We start from the raw sequence: 10488 nt of genomic DNA, 5'->3' as shown, positions 1-10488 counted from the left end.
TGTTACCACAAACATGGCGGGTGGCACCAGAATCCATCCACCATTCACGAGGATTTCCCACCAAGTTGCATTCAGAAAGCATAGCACGCAGATTATCCGTTTCTTTCTTAGACTCAGCCAGATTTGCTTGGTCCTTTTTCTTTCCTTTCTTTGGGGCATGACAATTCGTAGACTTGTGGTCAATTTTGCCACAGTTGAAGCACTTTTCCTTGAATTTCTTCTTGGGTTGACTTCTTTCATTTCTGGCTTTCTTTTGCTTTTTAGAGTTGTTTTGGTCATCTTCTACATTTTTTTCTCCATTCATTATAGAATTTCCTCTTGACCTTCTTTCTGCAACCTTATTATCTTCTTCAATGCGTAGTCGTATAAGCATATCTTTGACTGACATCTTCTTAAGTTTGCGTTTCAGATAGTTCTTGAAGTCTTTCCACATTGGTGGTAGCTTCTCTATTATTGTTGCTACTTGAAACACCTCATTCATGATCAAACCTACAATAAAGGTTATGTGAATACTAAGAACATTCTTAAATTGTTCAACCAAGGTATTTGTTAAAATCATACCTTCCGACAGGAGATCACGGATTCTTACTTGCAGTTCCTGCACTTGGAAAACTACAAACTTGTTGTCTATCATTTTATACTCCAGGAATCTTACAACGAAGAACTTTTTAGTTACTGCATCCTCCGTCTTGTACTTCCATTCTAACGCTCCCCATAACTCTTTCGATGTCTTTGTTCCACTATACACATTGTAAAGGTCATCTTGGAGACCACTCAAGATGTAATTTCTTCAAAGAAAATCTGAGTGTTTCCAAGCCTCCACAATCACGAAGAGCTCTTGTTGAGAGGCCCCCTCGGGCACCTCCGAAACTTCCTCAAAAGTGAAACTTTGAAGACAAAGAGTGGTAAGGTAGAAGAATATTTTTTGTTGCCACCTCTTAAAGTCAATACCCGCAAACTTTCTAGGTTTCTCCGCTGGTGCCATCGTCGGTGGAGTATTCATGCGACTTGTTGTGCCAATACTAGTTGCCCCTACAGTCGTTGCAGCGTCTTGCACTTAACTATCGTTAGTCATTTTTCTGTCTCAACAACACAGTACCTTTAGTATATCAAAATACTTATTAAAAAGTTGCAGCAACTTTAAACACTTCTTGTTTCTAGTTTAACGATGAAGTTTTTATGACTTCCAATCGTAAACCAAGTGATCTTTAACTTGTGATGAAGATTTTGTCTTCAAATCATTAGTTAAGTTTAAACGGAGTAGAAAGATTAAAGCTTTAATCTCTAAAAATTATCTATACAGATTTCGAAAGATTATTCCTTAAGATTGTTATTTTCAATATTTTCGGGTACTAAAATCTGTATAAATGCAACAACTTCAATACAAGTTCAAGTATAAGACGAGAACACTTATAAGTTCCTTAAAACCTTCAACACAAGATTATGAATAATCTATCCAAGAAGTATGTTAATTTTCAGAAATGAGATGAAACAGAATTTTTAAGGCCAAGTCCCCTGACTTCACGGAGTGTCCTTAAGGAATAATTCTTCTCACTATACCCGAGGTTATGAAATCTTCCTCCCAGGATAAAATGGTCTTCAATCCGAACAATAGCGGTACCTCAAATTGTTAGATTTTTCGAACTCACTCAACAACTTAATGATCACACATATTTTTGTATAGAAGAAGAGTGTTTTTACTGTCAAAAATCATACCAATACCTGAGGAATTTATCAAGTATTTATACCTTTAATATGTCCTTTCAGAAAAGGTACCTTTCCAGTAGCAGTCACATCCCTGCGCCCAGTCTGTGCTGGACCTGCGCCTGATCTGCAGTAGCAGGTGACGTTTGGCAAATTCCTGTAGCTTCTGTGCTACATCTGCGCCCACAGGTCGCGTACCTGCGTTGCATCTGCGCCCACAGTGCGAAACAGTGTGCCTATTCCATCGAAGGGTCGCATCCCTCTGTGATGCGTTACGTATGCATTTTCATGGCGTTCGAAGTGACCCGCACTAGGAGAAAAATAATTCTATCAGATTTCCGAAGCCGAACCCGAGCGAGTGACGATGACGACAACGCGAGGCACCATTTTGTTCTTGCCTAACTATCCATGTGGAGTAAGTGTTCTTTATTATAAACACTACAAAGTTTCCTTCTTCTACCAATGTGGGAGAATTAGTGAACTTTCCAAAATAAGAGTACACTTTCAAATTTGATGATTCTTTTCCCTCCATTATTTTTTCCTCCATTTTCCATTCATACACACATTGAACCCAACACAAATTCTATTTGAATTCAAATTCAAAATCAAACATTATATTAATTTGTTAGAGAAAGATAATTTTATATTCTTCATTATCTTATCTCATATTGTTTTCAAATACAATGCATAATTATCTTATTATCTATAAATAAGAGTTGAAATATATTTCAAATCAATAAGATAGATTATATATTTTTAAAAGTAAATAATAAAAATTAAAAAAAGGACTAATTGTCACAATTTCCCATCTCCACTATTTTACCTTTTTTTACATTTTTTTCGTTAATCTACTTATCATTTTCACATTTATTTGTTTGTTAAAAATAAAATATTTCTTTGATAAAATTTAGCAACAATTCAGATATATAAATGAATTGCAAGTAAATATATATGTTGGATTTAAACAACTTTTAATTTATATTTATAATTTAAAATTTTTGCAAGTAAGGGTGAAGTTTGGAAAACCCATCACAAATAAATATTATAGATGTGTAAATAATTGCAAAATAGATATTATTATTGATCATTATCACTAAGTACTATATATTCCTCTATTTATTTATTTATTTATTTATTTATTATTATTATTATTAATAATAATAATAATAATAATAATAACAACAACAACAATAACAATAATAATAACAACAACACTACTTCTATGTTATTTGTTTTCTAAAAAAAAAAACTTAAAGGTACTACTATGTGTGTACTGCTACTACTATTATTTATTATAATTATTCTTATTATTATGATAATTGATATTTTTATATTTTATTTAATATTTGAATACTTTTTAAAACATTGAAAGAGAAAGTTTATGAATTTTATGAGTTCATTTAAAACTCTTCAATATAGATTCCTAATTTGAAGTCAATGATAAATTGTTTTTAGAAAAAAAAACTAATTTTAAGACAATTTTAATAAATTTATCATTAGATACTTTTAATTATTTTACCATTTGAATTTCTATGGTTCAAATAAATAAATAAGTTACAGTAATTAAAATCACTTATAACAATAAGGTAGTCATGCTTATTTCTTTCTTGAATTATCTACTAAATGAACAAATTTTCCTTCCAAAATGCCTAAAAATAAGGGAATTTGACCTCAAATCGGTTTACATCCATAAAGCTAATTGCAGGCATTTAAATTTAGTTTGAATCATTTATTTTTCAATTATAAATAATTATAAAATCAATGAGATAAAAATAATTATTATTTTTAATCACCATTATTATTATTACTATAATTATACTACTATTACTACTACTACTATTATTATTACCACCTCAGTATCGCTATTACTATATACTTTTTTTTGTTAGCACTTTTAATACGTACTACTATTTATTATTATTATTATTATTATTATTATTATTATTATTATTAAATTAAATGTATACAAATATATTTTATAGTATATAAAAGGAATAAATTTTTGAAATAGTCAAAGTTTTTTTAGGACTCTTTAATCATATTTTTCTATTTTTAAGTTAGTGGTTTTTTTTTTAAATAATAATACATTTTTAAATTCAAATAGTTAATATTCTTTAATTCAAACTTTTATTACAATAATTTAACTTTGTCCTAAAAATTGCCACATGACTTAACAATAGATTACCACTTGACTAATTGTAGTGTTTCGTCATCTGCTTTATAATAGATGAAGATCTAGATAGATTGAATGATTTATGATTTTATCTTGATGTCCTCCATCAATATTTTATTTTATTATAAAAATTCTTTAAAATATTTGCATATGATTTTTTTCTACTGGCTAAAGACCCTAGTTTTTTATTTTTATTTTTTGATTTAGGGAGGGGGGTGGGGGGGAGGTGAAAGAAGTCATCATCTTTTATATAAATTACTAGTTTAGGTGTACGTGCCTCGTGCGTGTAGCTCACTTTATTGAGTTCAAATGTTACAGTAAATAGGATATTTATTTAAATAATAAAGATAAATAAAATAATTAAATTCAACATCTTTTGGAGAATTTATTTAATTAAACCTAACCTTTACCAAAAAAAATTTCTCAAAGTGGATCGGCATTCATCTATCACCTGAAAACTGCAACAAAACAATGTGATGGCAAAAACATTAAAACAATATAATTAAATCTAACCTTTACACAAAAAAATTTTCAAAGTCACCCGACACTCATCTACCACCTGTAAATTATAACAAAATAATACGATAATAGAGATACCAAAATAATACAACTAAACTTTACCTCTTTACAAAAAAAAAATCCTCAAAACACAGATATAACAATAATATAATTGAACCTAACATTTACCTAAAAAATTCCTCAAAGCCGATCAATATTCAGCTACCACCTGTAAATTCATCTACGGCCTGTAAACTACAACAAACTAATATAATAGTGATTACAAAGCTTCAGTTTTGATGAAAATAATTCTTGTCTGAGCGAAAATTTTGACACTAAAGAATGACTTGAATAAAAACAAAGAAGATATATATACACACACGTTGAATTCTACTATGTTAACAAAAATAGTCTAGAAGTTGACGCTTAGAAGATTAAGCATCCATCAATCTAGACATACAACCGAATCAAGTTAGATGAGCATCAATCATATTTTCACAAAGTTCTAAATATTATGCAAAAATTGTGGAACTATTTTACATAAGATAGGTTAAAACTCCTAGAAGAAAAAAAATTCTTTTTAAAAAAATTCATTACTTATTTTAATTTTAATTTTTAATACAAAAGGGCAGGTGGACTTTTCCAAAAAAAAAAAATATTTTTTAGGTTATTGTTATCTGATCGTTTTATTATTTTTCTTAAATAACTTATTATTTAATATTTAATAAAATATATGGTAAGAAATCAGAAGTAGAATTAATATAGGTAGACTCTTTTTAAATTTTTATTTATGGTAATATTTTTTGTTTTTTGTCTGTTTTCCCTCAAAAGAGTAGGGGTGTGCAAAAACCGAATCGACTGATAAACCGAACCGATAAAAATGTTGTTAGTTTATTGTTATTGGGTTATTGGGTCAACGGTTTCTTAATGATTTTATAAAAAAAGTTATTGGATTATTGGTTCGGTTTGGTTATTTATATATATATATATATATATATATATATATATATATATGACTTATTATATATTTCTCTTTAATTTCTTCAAATTAACAAACCTATTATTTCAATTATACAAACTCTTAATTTCTCCTAACAACATTTAGTTCAAAATTAAAGATTCTTGTAAATTAAAACACATCATATAGGATTTTTGGTTGCAACTAAGATTCATTTTTTTTTATGTTAGTTACTACTATTTCTATTTTATTAGTATTTTCTTATCGGTTAAACCGAAAACCAAACCGTTAAGGACTAAAAACTGATAAATCAAAAACCGATAAAAAATATCTTATTGGTTTGGTTATTGGTTTAGCATATTTAAAAATCAAAAACCGATACACCGAACCGATAGTATATAAAACCGAACCGACCGACGCACTCCCCTACAAAAAAGTAGTTGGCTCACTTAGTAAAAGAAGATTGTCATTATTATTTAATGTTTTTAGTTTTCCTTAAGAAAGAAAACGACTTTTCCTAAAAAATGGATTTGTTATAATTTTTTTTTTTTAGTTTTTCATATATTTATAGAAGTATTTTTTTAATAGAAGCCTATTTTAGGAGTATTTTTCTAATTGATCAGTACAAAGAAAAATATTAATTGATTCTCCTTTCATATATTTTAGGAGTTTCATATATTTTAGGAGTCTAGTTAATATAATAAAAATAATTAAAAATAAATTAAGAAAATAGTGAAAAGATAATTTTGTCTAAAGGAGAGTCTTTTAATGAAGGTCAAAAAGTTCAAATCACTTTTCTAAGAGTTTTCAAGTTTTTAATATATTATAGATTATAGATATAGATATAAATATAGATTATAGATGCATGAACTAGTTTATCAAAAAATAAGAATTGATCATATAATAAATAAATATAAACATTATTTTATCATTGAACTCCTAAGTTTCCATATAAATAGCGCATATAAGTTTTTAAACAATATCAATCACATCTTTTGATGGACTACATTATTTTAATATTACAACTAGAAGTTGAATTAAAATTAATATGCATTATTTTTTATACTTAAAAAGTTATTATTATTTTATATTGTTAAAGAATAAGGATCATTCCAATTCAAAGATCAATTTAAGGGACTATTTTGATTATTTTTCTCTCAAAGAATAAGGATTATTTTAGAAATTATTAGTTTGTAAGGAATATGCACATAGTTGAATGATATTATTGAAACAAAAAACAAAGATGAATGACTTTAGTGGGATATTTTTTTAAGTTGAGTGACAATATGAGGAATTGACTCATTCTATTAGGGATAGACTCTTAGCTCATTTTTGTTTGTTTAGGTAATGAATGTATTGAAGCGGCATATTTAAATGTGTCATGATGCATGCTATTTGCTTATGACATTGTACCACTCAATGAGAGTGGAACGAAGTTAACAAGAAGTCATAGATATTGAGACTTAGAGTATAAAGCTTTCAAGTTGAGCATGACTAAGATGGAGCACATGAAATCTAAGTTCAGTGACATGCCTCTTGCAGTTGACATGGAAGTAATTAAGATTGAATATTAAGATTGAATTCTCAAGTTATCTCCAAGAAAGGTAGTTTAAGTACCTAAGGGCTATTATCCAATGTAATAAGGATATTGACAAAGATGTCACACATCACATTGGTTTTTAGGCGATTGAGATGGAGGCTAACATCTTGTGTCTTATGTGATATGAAGGTAACAATAAGACTTAGGGGTCGTTTGGTTGGGAAAGAGTTATCCCGAGATAATTAATTTTGGGATTAGTTATCCTAGAATTAGTTATCCCCCCATATATATGGCATAACTTATTCTATAACTATGGTGTAAATGGTGGGATAAATAGTCTCGATACTAACTAATACTTTACACCAAACATGGGACAAAATAGTTATTCATTTTATCACGAAACTATTTATCTTTATACCTCACACCAAGCGACCCAAGGTAAGTTATATAAGGTAATTGTTAGACCGACTTTTTTGTATGAGGCGAAGTGTTGATCAATCAAGAAATTTCATGTATAGAAGGTGGAAGTTGCAAAATTGGACATTGAAATGGATGTGTGGGCTTACCATAAGAAATACAATAAAAATAAAGATATTTGAGCCAAGGTGAAAATGACGTCTCCATGACAAACAATAAAGGCAGACCCATGTTGTGGGAAGGGGTGTCAACCAACACTTCTTCGTCAGAAAATTTTAATATATACATATGAAATACTATCTTGATTTAAATATAATTTATTCTAAAAAATAAAATATTAAATTTAAATAAATATATGTTTGATTTTATTAAATCAAGAAGTTTGGGATTAAAACGGTTGTTAATTTGTTTCAAACTTTGATTCTATTTAATCAATTTATTAAATTTGACCTTAATTGAAATCAATCTTATATATATATATATATATATATATGGAGGGGGAGGGGGGATTAAAACGATTGTTAATTTGTTTCAAACTTTGATTCTATTTAGTCAATCTATTAAACTTGACCTTTATTGAAATCAATTAGGCCACAATTGCAATATAATTGACCAATTGGTTGTCAATTAGGCTAGAATTTAAACGCAATTGATTAAGTTCTAACAAATAGACTAAATTGGCAAATAGCCTAAATTCCTACATCCCTAATTCCTAATTTCTACCCAATCCAATACAATATCCCATAATTGTTCTTTAAACCGGTTCATTAAATAAAATCCACCTTCAGCAGCCCAACAACTCCTTGACGGCCTCAGCCCACAACAATGTACCGACTCCGCCCAATTTTTATTTCTTTTTTCACAATCAAAACAGCCGCCATAAATAATTTTAAAGATACAGCAACGAAATCGCGACAACAACGACAAAACTATCTCAAATCGGACTGCTTTGAACCATCTGAATCGACCCGAATCCATCGACCTACAACCAACCCATCCTCTTTCTCTTCGTCACGCGTCCCACGTGTATTCGTACGAGGAAGACGCTGAGGATCTTCTATAAACACGCCTAGGAGTCTCATCCAATATTTAAATCCCTAAAATTTTGGATTAAAGGGTACGAATTCGTACCTTTGTGCAGAAATCTCATTGGTTCTTGGGTGGATTTCTTTCTATTGGCAAATCTATTTTTGGATTTCATCAGAAACAACAAAATTGGTACAATTTATTAGGGGTAATCTTATCTTTTGTTCAAATTTTGAATTCCTTCTTGAAAAATTTCCCAAGTTGTCCTTTAATTGATTTTTCCCACATCATTCAAGGGGGAGAAGGAACCCCCCCTCCCCCTCCATTCATCCTGTATATAAGTAGCCCACTGTTGAGAAAAAAAGTAGTTGAAAAAAATTCTGAGAAGGGAAGCAAAAACAAGAGAAAAAAAGAAGGAAAGGGGAACTTTAGAGCCAAAAAAAGGTCTCATTCTCTTAGTAAAAAAAATTATCGTGAAAATCAATAGTTTTTTCGAAGTCGCAACAATGTTTTCTGTGAGATTCTGACAAATTTCAGAGTCACGATAGTGTTTTTCGGTATTGGTCGAGATTCTGACGAAGCTCGAGTCTCGTTTTGCTGCCCCAAAAAAGGTAAACTTCTCACCACTTTATTTTGATTCTGTCTCATTTTCGCTTTCGACGTAGTAATGGTAATTTAATTCTCTCTTATATGCTGGGGTGTTTGTTGTAGAATGCCTCAAAGTCCGTAGGTTTTATGTGATTTTCTCTTTTCCTTTTTTATCATTCCACAGCAATTCGACCCTTCATCGATAATGCTTAAATTTGGTTTGGTTGTTCTCGTTTCTTCTTGTTTCATGGTTGTTTTGATGATTGAATGTGTGATTATTATCTACTGATAGTGAAGGCTTAAAACATGTAATTTGATTGGGTTTATGATACTAATCTTGCAAAACCAGTATCCAACTTGTTTTCTTTCTGTAACCCATATCATGATGAATTGATAAATTTAGTTCATTTCTTCTGTAGTGATATATAATTCTCATGCGAGTTTATTCTTGATTTTTCGGTTCTCTTTAAATTCTAAAGATGTAATCTGCTTTCTTTTTCTTTTAGTACTGCTAAGTTCTCATCGTGTATGCTAATTTTATCAAAAATTGATTTTTTTTTTAATTCTTACCACCAATGTCTAGGTCAGATTGTTTTGAATTTCTCGTTCCAAATTTCTAGTGAAAGTTGAGTTTATTTTTTTACTAAGATTATGGTGTAGCCAAAACAAGTTGGATATGGGTCTTTCAAAAATAATTTTCTTTTGTCCAAGTCAATATTTTAAAGTGAATCATAGGTTGACCATCAGTTAATTCTGAAAGTTGTGACCTTTCTATGTGATTGACCAGATAAAATTCTTGTGTATTTTGATGTTAATTTGAACGTTAAATTTCTATTTTTACTTCTTGAACATGGATGCCAATTGTCTTGGTCGATACTATTTTTTTTATGTGACATTGCAATCCCGAGCTACTTTTATATTCATGCACTTATAGGTTTAGATGGTTGGTTATGTCGTTCCCATATTTTTCTTCGTCGACGTATGCTATGGAGCGAGAATTTACCTTTGCTAAATTAATATGTCCCTTTTTTAATTTATTATATTATTTGCCTACTACTAAATAAGATGCATGATATTTTAGCATTTTTAAATATTAGTTAGAACATGTATTAATTACCTTATTTTTCTTTCTTTTCTTTTGTATGTGGATACATACGAGTCCAAACGGGCTCTATTCCCATTGTTGCATTATCAATGTGGGCCATTGAGGCCCATCCCTTATGATTTGATTTCGAAGGCCCTAAGGAGACAATCTCATAGTGCATGGATACGAGGATATGAATGAAGAAGAAGGGGTTAAAGTCCCATATTTGAAGCGGCTAGGAAACTTGAAAGTCTCATTTTTCTTATTTATTTACTTATCTATTGTTGCCTTTATTTATTTATTTATTCATTTATTTATTTTCTTATGTATTCATTTGAGGCCTCGAAGTCAAAGTTGTAAACTAATACAGGTGAAGCATATTGTGGGCCAAAAAGAGCTCAAAAATATTGATTAGGTCAGGTGATGATGGGCTGAAAGCCCAAATTAGTTTAGGACAGGTTTATTGGTTTAGGCCTAACGGCTTGAATCTTCTAACTCCT

The sequence above is a fragment of the Capsicum annuum genome, chromosome 4, assembly GCF_002878395.1.
Source record: "Capsicum annuum cultivar UCD-10X-F1 chromosome 4, UCD10Xv1.1, whole genome shotgun sequence".
NCBI lineage: Eukaryota > Viridiplantae > Streptophyta > Magnoliopsida > Solanales > Solanaceae > Capsicum > Capsicum annuum.
This window is presented reverse-complemented; position numbering follows the sequence as displayed.